General features: G+C 39.6%; 1 protein-coding gene and 1 non-coding gene across 41 annotated transcripts in view; one reads left to right on the top strand and one right to left on the bottom strand.

Annotated features, from left to right (window-relative positions):
- Nucleotides 1–15706, top strand: part of DTNA (dystrobrevin alpha) — a 456419-nt gene that overhangs the window by 138810 nt on the left and 301903 nt on the right. The gene's annotated exons all lie outside the window — the stretch shown is intronic.
- On the bottom strand, nt 175–277 carry LOC147345952 (U6 spliceosomal RNA). Its single transcript, XR_015154209.1, has one exon. It is a non-coding gene; the product is annotated as a U6 spliceosomal RNA (small nuclear RNA).

Here is a 15706-nt window from a genome sequence, read left to right as displayed (position 1 = left end):
TTAATTACCTATTTTATACATAGTTTGAATAGTGTATGTCAATCCCAGTCTCCCAATTCATCGTACCCTCTGTTTCCCCATTTGGTCTTCATACATTTATTCTCTGCATCTGTGTCTCTATTTCTGCTTTGTAAATAGGTTCATCTGTACCACTTTTCTAGATTCCCCATGTATAAAAATATGGAATGCTTCACAAATTTGTGTGTCATCCTTGTGCAGCAGCCAAGCTAATCTCTGTATATTCCAATTTTAGTATATGTGCTGCCTAAGTAAGCAGGAGAAAAAGGTAACAATGTAATTCTAAATCCCCAGTACCTGCTTTTCCCAGGGGGCCAAAGGAAAGGACCAGGATGAAGGAAAATGCCACAGAGGAATGGCAATCTATATTATACATTAGAAATAAATAGTTTTTAATAACATTTATATCACTCTGCTACTCTCCTTTTTACTTTGCATTTAGTCTTAAGCATTAACAATGTAAAAACTGGGGAATTCAAAGGTTAATGAGGCACTTAGAAATTGAAAAAAATTATATATATACAGGCTTCCCCTGTGGCTCAGCTGGTAAAGAATCCTCCTGCAATGCAGGAGACCTGGGTTCAATCCCTGGGTTGGGAAGATCTCCTTCAGAAGGGAAAGGCTACCCACTCCAGTATTCTGATTCTGGCCTGGAGAATTCCATGGACTGTATAGTCCATGGGGTCTCAAAGAGTCGGACATGACTGAGCAACTTACACTCACTCACTCATATAAATACACACACACAGAGACACACACACACACATATTCAAATTAGCTTGAGAAATGCTGTGTTAAAGAATATCAAACATGTTTCTTTAGTAAAACTTTAAAGTGTAAAACTTTAAGAGCCCTTAATACAAAGGTCAAAGAAATTGCCGAGAGAGCAATATGGTATATATGCACTTCCCAAATTCATCTGACCTAGGATCCTCATCTGTTTTCCTCTTTGTTTCATGGAGAATTTCCTAGAATTATCACTCCTGAACATGTAAATTGTTTTTGCTGATTTAAGTTAAAAATCCCAAAGACCTTAAAATATAGGCTTAATAATTTTTTCAACTTTTAAATACCTCATTAATCTTTGAATTTCCCAATTTTGCCTTGTTAATGTTTAAGACTAAATGCAAGGTAAAAAGGAGAGTAGCAGAGTGATATAAATGTTATTCAAAACTATGCATTTCTAACGTATATATTGTAAATGGGCTTCCCAGGTGGCTCAGTGGTGAAGAATCCACTTGCCAAGCCAGAGACATGGGTTCAATCCCTGGGTCAGGAAGATACCCTGGAGAAGGAAATGGCAACTCACTCCAGTATTCTTGCCTGGAAAATCCCATGGACAGAGGAGTGTGGTGGGCTACAGTCCATGGGGTCACGAGAGTCAGATACGACTTAGCGACTAAACCACCAAGCACATATATCAACATTATTTGTGTATATCATTTTTAATACATACTTTAATACACTTGGTAAATTCTGGATTAAATCACCCCTACTCCAGTGTATTAATAATTAAAAGTGTGATAATGTAATAGCTTATATAATACTTTGAGCACATAAAATTGAGAATTATAAGGACTTTAAAAAATATCTTTACCTTTGGGTACTATGTATTCTCTTGATAAATGACATTGATTTTAAACACCAATAGAAATCAAATCTTAAACTGATAGGGGATCCAATAACATTGTTTAACTCTACTGAGGAATATAAGGGAGAAGGAAATGGCAACCCACTCCAGTATTCTTGACTAGAGAATCCCATGGACAGAGGATTGTGGTGGACTGCTGTCCATAGGGTCGCACAGAATCAGACACGACTGAAGCGACTTAGCAGCAGCAGTGGCAGTGGGATATAAATTGTGATATAGCCTCTTATAAGAAGCCTGGCCATATTTGGCAGAACCCAGAAGGCAATGGCACCCCACTCCAGTACTCTTGCCTGGAGAATCCCATGGACGGAGGAGCCTGGAAGACTGCAGTCCGTGGGGTCACTAGGAGTCAGACACGACTGAGCAACTTCACTTTCACTTTTCACTTTCATGCACTGGAGAAGGAAATAGCAACCCACTCCAGTGTTCTTGCCTGGAGAATCCCAGGGACGGGGGAGCCTGGTGGGCTGCCTCTATGGGGTTGCACAGAGTCAGACACGACTGAAGCGACTTAGCATAGCATAGAACTCAAAAGGGATTTGCACTATTATACCCATTTTATTAGAAACTCCTAAACTGTTATTCCATTTTAGAATATGATCATACATTAATAATTTATTAGACTCAATTATCTTTTCTTTATGAAGACCATGTGGAAAGTGAACTCATCTTCAACTTCAACATCTGTTTCTTGATTTTTCTTTCTTGGTTCACCTCCTTTAAGTTCAAAATGTTTAAAACTTAAGAAGGAGAAAGAGACTGTTGGGTTTCAAAAGATGCTCTACTAAAGTTGCTGTCTATGGGAAATTGTGCAAGAAGAAGGGTAATAGCCTAATAAAAGCAAAATGTCCATCTTTTTCTATGTAAAGTGTGTTATAGTCAGTTAAGTACTGTGACCACTTAAAATGAACCAATTTTTTCCGTGAAAGTTTACACCCCCAGCAACTCTATTCAAAGAAAATCCTAAGATATTAGGTTCCCTTACAAGCATCAGGGTGTTTAGGTGTGACAGGGGAGCTTGTGCCCTTTCCTCACCTTGTCCACTCTGGTAATTTATTCTGCTTTTCATTTATTTGCCTCTCCTCCCTTGATTTTAAGAGTTTGAGGTAAATCAATACATTTTTAACAAAAAATTATATGGGAAATATATCTTCTTTGGGTTCCATAGAAATAACAATGATTCAATCAAAGTTGTAGACAGTGTAAATTCTTAGCACACATTTTTCCTGATGGATTTTTGTTTATATTTTTCCCTGGGGTTCTAATAAGATTCAGGAACTATAATGATGTCAGCAACACCTCTAAAAATTCACTGCAGGAGGATCTGAAGATCTTTTCTCAGCACTGCTGGGTTCCTGCTTTGGAACTCTGTGAATAATCACACAGCAGAATTTTAGCTTTACCTCATGCGCCAAAGTATGAAGTCAGTTATATCTACATTCTGAAATTGCCTAGCACCCAAACATGTATAGTGCTGAAAAATTTGCTGTGTAACCATTCACCAGACACCAGAAGATAAATCTAAGTTATTTAGATTTATAGTATGATAATCTCTCCTTAAAAATGACATGAGGGAAATGTTTAACTTAATGAGGCAGAAGATCCTGGTGTGCAAGTTACACTGTATTTTTTATTGCACCAGGGTAAATTATTGCTTCCGTCTCCTATATGGTACCCCAGTGGCCTCAAAGACACTGTGTAGCCTCCAGAAATGCCTACTTTTGTCTTAGGCAATAACTTACTCCACTCGAGTGTGCTTTCTGAGAATTACCCATAACATTTCTTGCTGGAGGTTGAATTTCTTGAAGGTCATTCACAGATACTAACTAAACTTGACTGTTTTTTTTTAACATAGGCATGTTGATGTGGTAAGTCTGCATACATTAATATACAAAAGGGAAAACAAGCATTTACTTTCTGCCTAAAACTAGAAAACAAGCAAAACATTCTGATTATGAAATGAAATTATATAACATAAAATTTTTTCTTAGCATTTTAACCCTGATGTCTCAAAGGCGCAGGCTTTTGAGGGAGGCCTTTGAGGGTCTAGAGAAAGGAATGGCTACCCACTCCAGTATTCTTGCCTGGAGAATTCCTTGGATAGAGGAGCCTAGTGGGCTACAGTCCATGGGTTCACAAAGAGTTGGACACAGCTTGAGTGCTAACACTTTGAAGGGATGGTGCATAAAGATTTCAGACTGTAATAATTAAATATTGCGTGCATGCTAAGTCGCTTCAGTCATGTCTGACTCTTTGCAACCCGCCAGGCTCCTCTGTCCATGGGATTCTACAGGCAAGAATACTGGAATGGATTGCCATGCCCTCCTTCCAGGGGATCTTCTTGGCCCAGGGATCAAGACCAACCTGCATCTCTTACATCTCCTGCATTGGCAGGCGAGCTTTTTGCCACTATTGCCACCTGAGAAGCTCAATTAAGTACTGGATTGGTCAAAAAGTTCATTCGGGGTTTTCTGTAAGCAAAATAAACTTGAACAAGCTTTTTCACCAATGGATATATAGTTCCAGGTTTGCCAAAAGAAAAAAAAAATCTTAATTCTATGTGAAGTACCAATGTATAAGTCTATATGTGTGTGGGAGTTTTTAAAACAAGCTCTACTTTCTAATAAAGTAACATAGGAATTTAATTAAAACAAACCAACCCCCCCACCACCACCAATCAGTACTGCAGCATTTGGATAAATGTTAGAGCTTGTCAATTTTCAAGGCAGAAACATTATTCCAGGCTTTCTGCCAAACCATTACTGGTAATCAAGAGATGAGCACACGAAAGTACTGTGCCTGGCTTAGATATGTGTGTGCTAAAAGAGAAGCCAACACATTTCTTATGCAAGCCATCGGAGTTACAATTTAGGAATACACAAGCACACAATGCTTTTGTAAGTCTAGGAATATACACACTAAAATACAACTCTGTGCTTAAAGGCAGACACAGCTTGTGTTGACTGAATTCTTTCTTTATCTTGAGTGGTTTTATTATCCAGCCACATTTCTCTCAATGGCTGCACGGGAAGAAATTAAATTACTCATATCTGGACAAAATTTGGGATTGCCCTACATGCTTAATTTCTAGCGACTGCTCAAAATCTCTCATTGATAAATGGGTGATTTGGACTGTTGTTTTCTGTTTTTTTATTTAACCGATTTAGATAAACATCTGTTTTCCCATAGTGTTTAAAAAAACAATTTTATATGATATAATAGTGCTATCAGAAAGTAATCAAAGCAAGCATTTTTATGAAAGGAAGACTGAAATGTTTTTAAGTTCTTAGGGTAGGGGAGGCATATTGAGTAAATAACTATGAGTATTTGCATATATTATTTTGACCACTGGAGGGCTCTCAGATTGTTTTACATTAATTTTTTAGAAATCGATTTGAAATAGCTGTAACTTCAGTAAAACAAATTTAAATCTTGGCACTATAAAGTCTGTAGAGTCATCTCGCTCTTAAAACGGTACATGTTCTCAAAATATAACATAAAAGGACAATCAGATTTAATTTATTGTGTTCTTTCACTGTTTCACAACAAATAACTTTCCACCAAAGTAAACAAAGCCGAATAAAGTAGTAAATGCATACTTGCAGGACCCATGACCCAGAGCCAGAGTTTGAAATGGTCTGCTACGTATAGCAAGTTTTCTGAAGTCTCAGGTATTTGCATTTGTATGTGTGCTCGGTCCCTTCAGTTGTGTCCAACTCCTTGTGACCCTGTAGACCGTAGCCCCCTTTTCCATGGGATTTTCCAGGCAAGAATACTGGAGTGGGTTGCCATTTCTTCCCCCAGGGGATCTTCCTGACCTAAGGCTCTAATCCACAAAGAGACAGGAGTCTCTTGTGTCTTCTGCATTAGCAGGCAGATTCTTTACCACTGAGCCACCTGGGACAGCCCATATTTTCATTTACTCCATAATAAATCTTTGGTTCATTAGCATAAAAGTATTTTCTCCAAATTTCCAGGAAGATGCACCTTGTTTCTCCAAAAACGTCTCATCCTCCCAAGTTGCTGTTGGTATCCTTTAGAATTTCCTTTGATTACAAATCTCTTTTTCTCAAGAAGCATAGCTTTATGTAGTAAGAGGGGCAAGAAATGCATGTTAAATGTATTGATCACTCTGGACAATGATTTTAAAGAAGGCCAGAATGGAGTCTGATAAGAATGGGAATACTTCAAGTGTCTGTTCATAAAACATTGGAAGACTTAACTGATTCCATAATGCCTAGTTAGGTGGATCACAATAATAGGGGTTCCTATGTATTTTTTAGTTTAATTCCTTAGAAATCTATTTTATATTGCTAAATACACTTTAGCCAAGCTCCAAAATGGACATCCTAACAAAGAAACTACACTTCATAGTTTTCTCACAGTTTTGGCCCTTCTGCAATGCCAGGAAGACCGACCAGGAGAGACGGGAGACGTGTTGGTCACTGTCCCCGGTACTCTTAGCATGGAGTTTGTCCTGAAGGCTCCTCTTCTATCTTTTCATGACCTCTTGACTTCTTGTAGCCATCTCCCATGAACACTCTAAATTTGGAGTTTTGCTGACCATTTCTTCACCAGCTCACGTAATCCATTTTACCCTACATCAATAGGTCAGAAGATACAGAATTACACAGATCAAAGAGGAGAAAGGCGAAAGTGGTAATATTTTAATACTCAGTGAGGAAGATTATCTCCCGGTGGTTCTGCTTCAGATCAGGCTTCCCAGGTGGCTCAGTGGTAAAGAATCCACCTGCTAATGCAGGAGATGTGGGCTCAATCCCTGGGTTGGGAAGATCCCCTGAAGATGGAAATGGCAACTTACTCCCGTATTCTTATCTGGGAAATTCCTGGACAGAGGAGCCTAGTGGGCTACAGTCCATGGGGTCACAAAGAGTTGGACGTGACTTTTGCAACTGAGCACATATTACTTAATAAACAGTGAAATGCAAAGTGGAAGATTGTAACAGTGCTTAATGTGGAAGTGACTATGATTTCAAATCCCTGTGATTTGAATCTGAAGTGGCTATGATGCCAATTCAGGGGAAACCGGAAAACTTCCTCAATCCTTGATAAAGCTACTCAAACATTATGCTCTTTTGATAGATTCAGTTCCAATTTTAAATCTTATTAAAAAGAGCTGCTGCTGCTGCTAAGTTGCTTCAGTCGTGTACAACTCTGTGCGACCCCATAGACGGCAGCCCACCAGGCTCCCCTGTCCCTGGGATTCTCCAGGCAAGAATACTGGAGTGGGTTGCCATTTCCTTCTCCAATGCATGAAGGTGAAAAGTGAAGGTGAAGTCACGCAGTCCTGTCCGACTCTGAGCAACCCCACGGACTGCAGCCTACCGGGCTCCTCCATCCATGGGATTTTCCAGGCAAGAGTACTGGAGTGGGGTGCCATCGCCTTCTCCGATTAAAAAGAACTGCCTTCCTCGTTTTATATAACTAAATAAGTGGATTGGTATTCAGGTAAATTGGAAATATCTTCATATCCTCAAGTCTACAGAAATATAGGCAACCTGAGCCATGATGATGACTTAGTTTTGCTATCACAATCAGGAGTGGCCTTAATAAGTAGTTCTATCTTTCACAAACTACACCCTGGAGGAAAGACTTTACTTTAGCAATGCTAAAAATAAAATATACATCCTCTAGTATTCAAATGAATAATTCTCAGTAATTCTACTGGAAGTATTTAACACCCTGGTGGACTCATCGGCCACGTCTGTCTATTCATATATTCAGATATCTGATGAAGGCATTTCTTAGGTTTTTTTATAGATTCAGATACTATAATGGTGAGTGTGTGTGCATGCTCAGTTGTGCAACTGTGTCTGACTCTTTGTGACCCCTTGGACTGTAGCCTGCCAGGTTCTTCTGTCCATGGAATTTTCCAGGCAAGAATACTGGAGTGGGTTATAAAGGTGAGACGTAGCCATTAAAATGTCTAAACCCAAATTGTTTCTTTCATGCTTTAAGGAACTTATAAAATCATAATAGCAGAGTTGTCACTTTTTTTTTCTTTTGAGAAAAAGTTTATTCATCTGTGTATTAGAGTGACCCATCCCTGTATGAGAGTATGTCAGGCTTCTTAGTTTTTCCATGAGAATGTCAACATGGCACCTTTTCACCTATTATTTAAGCATATAGATCTTTCTTTGATCAACTACATAGAATGTCGGCACTTCAGCAGCTATCAAAAGAACCTTGAGTTGACTGTGCTAGCTAAGAGTTTACCAGCACAACTTCTCCAAGTGCTATACTAAGTTAAATCATGTACCTAGACCTCATTGTCTTAACCCTTGCCTTCCCTCTCTGTACGTATATAATGTCATTACTGAGGAACTATTTCATTTTGTGCCCCTGAGTCCTGTTCAAGTTTGCCATAAGACATGGCACTTTTGGAAAAGAAAGAAAGAATGGTATTGAACAACTGGGATAACATTGTGCTGTTACTTGATAACTTCAGAATAAGGGACTATGCCATACAATTCTTATAGGAATTTGTGCTGGGAAAACATTTATCTCTCAAGATGATATTGTAAACTTTCTTTACTGTACAAGGAAAATAATATGATCTGTCAATTTCCTTTTTTGTTGTGACTTCCCAAGTTACTTCCTTGTTTCATAATAACATTCATCTATCTCATTGGGGTGTCGTTCATGCTTTCTTCATCTGTGATTTTTGACTCAGGTGCGAGTAATTGCTCCACTATTTCTTATCATCAAGCAGATAATAGTATTTATTGACTTAATATGACTTTGCAGTATCCTGTATGTTTTTAATAATAGAACACTCAATGCCAAAAATAGAAAGTAAAATTTCACATCATCAGGAATGATGAACAAGACTGTTGAGAATAATGGAATAAACAGTAACATTTCTTAGGGGCATTTGAAACTCATTTTTTTCAGAGACTTTGATGATATCCTTTTATCTGTACTCCAGTTTTGCCCAGATTATATATCTGTTGCTATCAGTCAGGTCACGTTGTATTTTACTTAGTTTTATTATCAGCAAGTTTTCACTTTCTTAAAGTTTCATGAGAGGACTTGTGACAAAATAGTTAAGCAATAAGATTATGCTTGATTACAATGTGTTTATGTCTTCAGTTTGTCCTTTTCTAGCAACTAAGGCTATTGGCCAAGTACATGAGGAGACTTCTATAGCCTAAAGAAGATCTTGCCTGTGAGGCTGTCTTTATAAGGACTGGGAGAATCAGAACAACCATCACTCCTAGGGCTGGTGTTGCCCTCGTGGAAGTCTTTTGTCATCTTGGGAGACTGAGGCTTGAGAGATTAATATAAAAGGCCAGAACAGATCAGTCTAATTGGCAATCTATAACCCAGGTCTCCTGGCTTATAATCCAGAAGTCTGTTATTCCTCCCACATGTTGCATAGGTTCTCTGAAACAATATATTTTACAAAAAGATGAAAAAAAAAAAAGCATTTCCTCACTATTGGATGATCACACGGAGCACCGTTTGGGGTGTGGGGTGTGCTCATTTGTCTCTCTTGTGCCAGTGCATAGATGGTTTGCTTTGACATACACTTAAAAAATGGGTAGGTCCAGGGGAATGGAGACAGGGGAGGACCTCATGAATAATAATGCAGTCAGAAAGGAAATACTTGAGAACACTCTGGTCAATCGGCTCAATAAAATACCATGCAGTGTTTTATGCATGTGAGCTTGTCCATTTCTCTTATAAGCTAACCCAAATACCTTCATGTAAATTGTGTGATGTTGGTTTAACCTTTTTTAATATTTTACTCTCATCTATTAAGTGAGGAGAATAATAAGGACATGTTTTAGGATTGAGAGGATTCCATAAATTAATCCAGGTGAAGAATTTATGAGCTCATCATGTTGCACATAGTAGAATGATACCTATGAAAAGTATAAGCAGTTTGGGGAAAATGCTGATGTCATGATGTAACAATAACAAAGAAGACACTAAATTGCTCTGTTGGTCATAATTATGGTGATATTGGTATATTGATAGAAAAAGCCTAGAAGAAAATGTTAATTGTAGATATCTTTAAATCTTGATATATAAGGGGTTATTTTCTTCCATATTATATAAATATTTTATACAATTATACAATACTTCTCTACTATACAAGCTTCCAATGGAGTACATAAAAATATGCCTAGAATTTGTAAAAATATATCTCAACACATTAAAATTTCTTCTTTTGGATATTAACAATTCTTGGATCCTTAGAGGGAACCAGAGGCTTTATTTGCTTACAAACATTTCTCTGCTAGTGTTCTCATCATCTACACTGGGAGATAGTGTGTTCTAGTCCAAGTCCTTTCTGGCCTTGTAGACCAGTTCATTCCCCAGTAATGAAAATTCATCAGGCAGAGAGAAGTGGCATCCCATTCTCCAATCTCAGGTGTTGAGATCTATAAATCTTGATTTGTAGGTGCTTATTTTTTCCCCCCAGAACCTTTCTCTTTTAGCAAAGAAAAAGCTTGGAAGAATTGTGTATCCTTGAAGGACATACAGATGTATAACTATTGTAAGGCAGCACCTAAGAAACCAAGCATATTCTGTAATACTTCATCACTACAGAAATAGAAAGAACCAGAGAGAATCTTCTCTGTCCACGCTGTGATTAGCTATTGTGGGGGTTTAGTCACTAAGTCGTGTCCAACTTGAGAGCCGATGGACTGTAGCCTGCCAGGCTCCTCTATCCGTGGGATTCTCCAGGCAGTTGGCTATATTGAGGAATGATAAACAAGGGAATGTTGTCCTTAATTTGGCAGCACTTACACTTACCACTAAATGTTATTACACTTTGACATTTTCGGTGTGCTCAGCTTACTTGTAAACAATTCCCCACCATTGCACCTTGCTCTTACCTTATAATTATGAAATACTCTATGTGTTCATCTAAGTGAAGACTTTATACCCATGAGAATTAATCTTGACTGGGAGAGTTCTCAGTGCATAAATCAATTAGAATGAGTCAGCCTTCCTACTCCACTCCCTTTGCTTTTAAAAACAAGCATGCACATTTTGATGAGATCTTACTCCTCTGCACACTCCCCCACCTCTTTGATAATGAATTTTCTAATATTATATTGAGTCCAGAGAAGCTCAGCTCTGGATTGAGTCACCAGATTTTATAGCTAAGGAGTAGGCTTAGACATCATTTAGTGACTAGTACAGTCTGTTGGTTTGACAGAAGAAGAAAGACACAGCCTAGAGAGATCAACTTTGTCCAGAAACACAAGGACCAAGAATAGCACCCAGTCGAGTTCTGTTCTGTTACATCTTGAGGCTTTTTAAAAGTCCATGGCAGCCATTCTTCAGTCCTTACTGCAATGATTTGCCAGCCTCAACTACTGTCTCTTACGGAGGTCATCCTGCTTTGCATTATTTGTAGGCAATATCATGAAATTGCTTTTGATAAGGAAAACCCAGGGATAGAAGGATTAAAAATGAGTCTGTAAAGCATTTTAAATCAATAGTGACTGTAAATCGTGGTTTTAGGCAAACACAGTATCAGATAATTTTATACACACAGAACAGGCAAATGGAAGCATGCCCTTCAAAGGCTAGCGGGGAGGGGTCATCATTCTGCAGCAAGCATTACAATCCTGAGTTTCTCAATCATTTTTCACTATTCCCTTCTGCCTGTGTCACTTTGAAAAGCTTAGACCCAGCCGTTCATTGTTAGGAAATAGTATCTTTGATGTTTTCAAGGGCTTTGTGTTGTGAATAAAGAGAGGATTTCAAATCAGTGGATGCTGATTTTTATGCTGGGACATTAAAAAACAATTACTTGCAGTTTTGACTCAGCATTTTTAACATTTGTAAAATCATGGGTCAAATAAGTGACCCTTTAGTAATGAAGAGAATCTGTATCTTTTTTTAGCTCTATTTTTTATTCATTCACCATCCGCTTTGGTCACCAACCCTGTGCTAGTTACTGTCGGAGGTCTGTGGATGCAATCACTGTCTTCAGGAATCTCACAGAGTGCTGGAAAAAGCCAAACACAGAAGCAAATCGTCATGATTTCATGTGACAGATGCCACAACATAAACCCCAAAAGGCACAACAGAGAGGGCAGAGGGTTAACAGAGGGAATGAGAAATGAGCTGGAAGTTGAAAGATGGCTCCCAAATTTGACAGGCAGATTTGAAGGGTGGGGTGCACAATATGAATGCAAAATAATATTTTGGAAGGAGCAACCATCTGTTTGGAGGGGTACAAAAATATGATGTGCTTAGGTAACTGAAAATAATTTAGTATTGCTAAAGCATAAAATGCATTGTAATGAGTGATGCATACTAACATGGGACAGATAGAAATATCATGAAAGGTCTTTATGACTATTTTATTATTTTATTTTATGTGACTGGGCTGAGTCCTCGATGCTGCGTGGGGGTTTTGCTCTAGTTGCTGAGAGCGGGGGCTCTCTCTAGTTGCAGCACACAGGCTTCTCATTGCATGGCTTCCTGCTCTAGGATGAGTGGGCTTCAATAATTGTGTATCTGTGCTCTAGAGAGCCTGTGCTCTAGAGCACAGGCTCAATTGTTGTGGTGCACAGGCTTAGTTTCTCTAAGGCATGTAGGATTTTCCCAGATCAGGAATCAAACCTATGTCTCCTGCATTGCCAGGAGGATTCTTTACCACTGAGCCACTAAGGAAGCCCATTTATGACTATTTTAAAGTGGTTAAATGTATACTGCAGCAATGGGAAACCATTCAGGAATTAAGATCAGGAAATGGATTAGCTGGGCATCCCTGGTTAGCTCAGTGGTAAAGAATCCACCTGCCAATATAGGAGACTTGGCTTTGATCCCTGGGTCAGGGTGATCCACTGGAGAAAGAAATGGCAACTTACTCCAGTGTTCTTGCCTAGGAAATCCCATGGACAGAGGAGCCTGACTGGCTTCAATCCAGGGGGTCACAACAGAGTCAGACACAATTTAGTGACTAAACAACAATAGATTAGTCAATGTGAATTTTAGAAAAGCCACTATTGCCACAATCTGTAAGAAAAGCTAGAGAGCAAAGACCCCAAATCAGAAGGACAACAAAAAGGCAATACACTACAAATCCCAAGCAAGAAACCTTAGAGACTAATCTTCTAAGGAAGATGCAGTGAGAATTGTAGTGAGAAAGAAAAGGGAGGATAAACCCAAATGATATTTCATAAAGACAATCAGTACTGCTTAGAGACTGGGCAGGAGGTATGGAAAAGTGAGAGGTCAAGGATGGGTCTAAGGTTCTGGTTCTGGCAATAGGATGCATGGCAATGTCATCCACGATGATGGGGAACGTGGGAAATGTTCAAGTATGGGAAGGGTGAACACGCGGTTTTGGACACTGAATTAGAAGCTCTCATGGGATATTCGTGTGAAGATGTTTATTAGGCACTTGGATAAACCGGCAGAGGAGGGGATGTCTTGTATAGAGACATGATTTAAAAGTCATTTGTGTGTAAGTGGCTAAAGCTATGAAAAGTGAGCTATCCCAAGGAGTGAAAGTCGCTCAGTTATGTCCGACTCTTTGTGACTCCATGGTATATACACCCCATGGAATTCTCCGGGCCAGAATACTGGAGTGGGTAGCCGTTCCCTTCTCCAATGGATCTTCCCAACCCAGGGATCAAACCCAGGGATTGAACCCAGGTCTCTGGCATTGCAGGCAGATTCTTTACCAGCTGAGCCACAAGGGAAGCCCAAGAATACTGGAGTGGGTAGCCTATCCCTTCTCCAGTAGATCTTCCCAACCCAGGAATTAAACCGGGGTCTCCTGCATTGCAGGCGGATTCTTTACCAACTGAGCTATCAGGGAAGCCTATCCCAAGAAGAGGCAGACTAAAAGGAAAAGAAAGATGAGGATGAACCCAGTGAACATTAGTGATTTGAGTTAAGGAAGAGGAAGAGCATCTTCCAGAGACTTTGGGAAGAATTAGGCAGAGTGAAGTCACCAAAATGGTGGCCTCCATCCCCTCCCAAAGAACAGCAATTAATCAGATGTGTGCATGTGTGCTGAGTCGCTTCAATAGTGTCTGACACTTTGCAGTGCCATGGATTGTAGCCCACTATCCATGGGATTCTCCAGGCAGGAATACTGGAGTGAGTTGCCATGCCCCTCCTACAGAGCGTCTTCCCAACCTAGGGATCGAACCCTTGTTTCTTATGTCTTCTGCATTGGCAGGAGAGTTCTTTACCCCTAGCACCACCTGGGAAGCCCTAGTAGTCAGATACCCATGAGCAAAAGCAGCTCTTGGAGGCCTCTAAGGTCCATGTAAGAAACTTCAGCAACACAATGGAGCAAAACACCAAGAATCACACAAAAAGAAAAAGAAGATGGCTTTATCTGCATCATCCCACCACCAGGCCAGCTTTGCTTAGCCCCAGGAGGGAAGCCCCCAGCTGGAAAGAGGCCCCCTTCGTAGTAAAGGAAGAATGGGTGAGAGACCCACTTTCAGAGAGTGCGGCTGGCCAAAAGAGAATCCAAGTTGAAGGACTTTTAAAAAGCATATCACTTTGAAATAGGAAAGACTTGAAAATGTTTTAATAGTTTATGTGATAAAATTCATGGAAATGGAAACTTTATAGAATCAGAAGTTAAAGGGGGAATTGATAAAGTTCCAGAACAGTCTAAACAGGGAAATCCATAGAATAGGCATTTGTAAGCAGTAAAGGATACTTACTACAAACCAAGATGCGCATTGCTGTTGTGTTTGGCCTATACTTTTTTAAAAAGTTTGATTAAAAGAAAAACCTATTTGAAGTGACTAGATTGCTTTGGGGACTATTTCATGAAAATACCATTTAAAAAAAAAAAGCTTCCATTATTTATTTTAAATTTAAAATGTTGATTTTCCTTGATAAGAGAAGTAGGTACAATACTAGTCTTTGAAAATATATCCTGCTCTCACTTTTGCAAATGATCGCATAGTGTTAGAAACAAGATTTCTTTCAGATCATTACATATTGCGACAATATATATTCAGCAGAAAACATTTTTAGAAAGAGCTAAATTATGTGGGAACTGGTACTGCATTCTTAATAAAGAAATCAGAACTGACCTCCGAGTGTTGCAGCTAACTCATGTTATGAACGAGTGTGTCTTACCATCAAAAGAACAACTTGAATTGTTATCAGTAAGCCACACTAGTTGAATCCAAAATGCCAGTTTGATATATAGGACATGAGTAACCTGAGGCTCTCTAGAAATATGAAAGATTTTTCTTCTTAGAAAATACCGTGGGTTGAAAAGGTGACTGTATATTTGTGCTCATGACAGGGCCACCATGAGTTCCCCACCTAGCGCGAGCGGTAAAGAATCCGCCTGCAATGCAGGAAACTCTGGTTTGATCCCTGGGTCAGGAAGATCCCCTGGAGGAGGGCATGGCAACCCACTCCAGAATTCTTGCCTGGAAAATCCCATGGACAGAGGAGCCTAAGGGGCTACAACCCATAGGGTCGCAAAGAGTAAGACATGACTGACCTGACTTAGCACAGGACCACCACAGGCTAGAACTCTGACAGGCACCATTCACACAGAATACGTTGAATCCCCGCCACATGATAACCATGAGTCAAGGACCAAAAGATGTAGTCTTCACCAAAACAGGGAACAGAAACCTAATTCAGGAACCAGAATCTAAGCCTCGAATAAGATCGAGGAGACAGACTGCAGAACTTTGATTTTGGTTCTGCAGGAGCAGCAATAAACATTGCCAACAGCTCAAGGGGAGCTCCATTCCTATAGTTGTTGATGTTGTTCAGTTGCTCAGTCATGTCTGAGTCTTTTGCAACCCCACGGACTGCAATATGGCAGGCTTCCCAGTCCTTCACCATCTCCCGGATGGTGAAGTTCGCTCAACTCATGTCCATTGAGTCAGCGCTGCCATCCAACCATCTCATCCTTTGTTGTCCCCTTCTTCTCCTGCCTTCAATCTTTCCCAGCATCAGGGTCCTTTCCAATGAGTTGGCTTTTTGCATGAGGTGGCCAAAGTATTGGAACATCAGCTTCAGCATCAGTCTTTCCAATGAATATTT

This window comes from Bos grunniens, chromosome 24 (assembly GCF_055505025.1).
Source record: "Bos grunniens cultivar Pamir isolate PY7600 chromosome 24, Bosgru_T2T1.0, whole genome shotgun sequence".
Lineage (NCBI taxonomy): Eukaryota > Metazoa > Chordata > Mammalia > Artiodactyla > Bovidae > Bos > Bos grunniens.
Note: the sequence above shows the minus strand (reverse complement) of the source record. Positions and strands in the feature narration are given on the sequence as shown.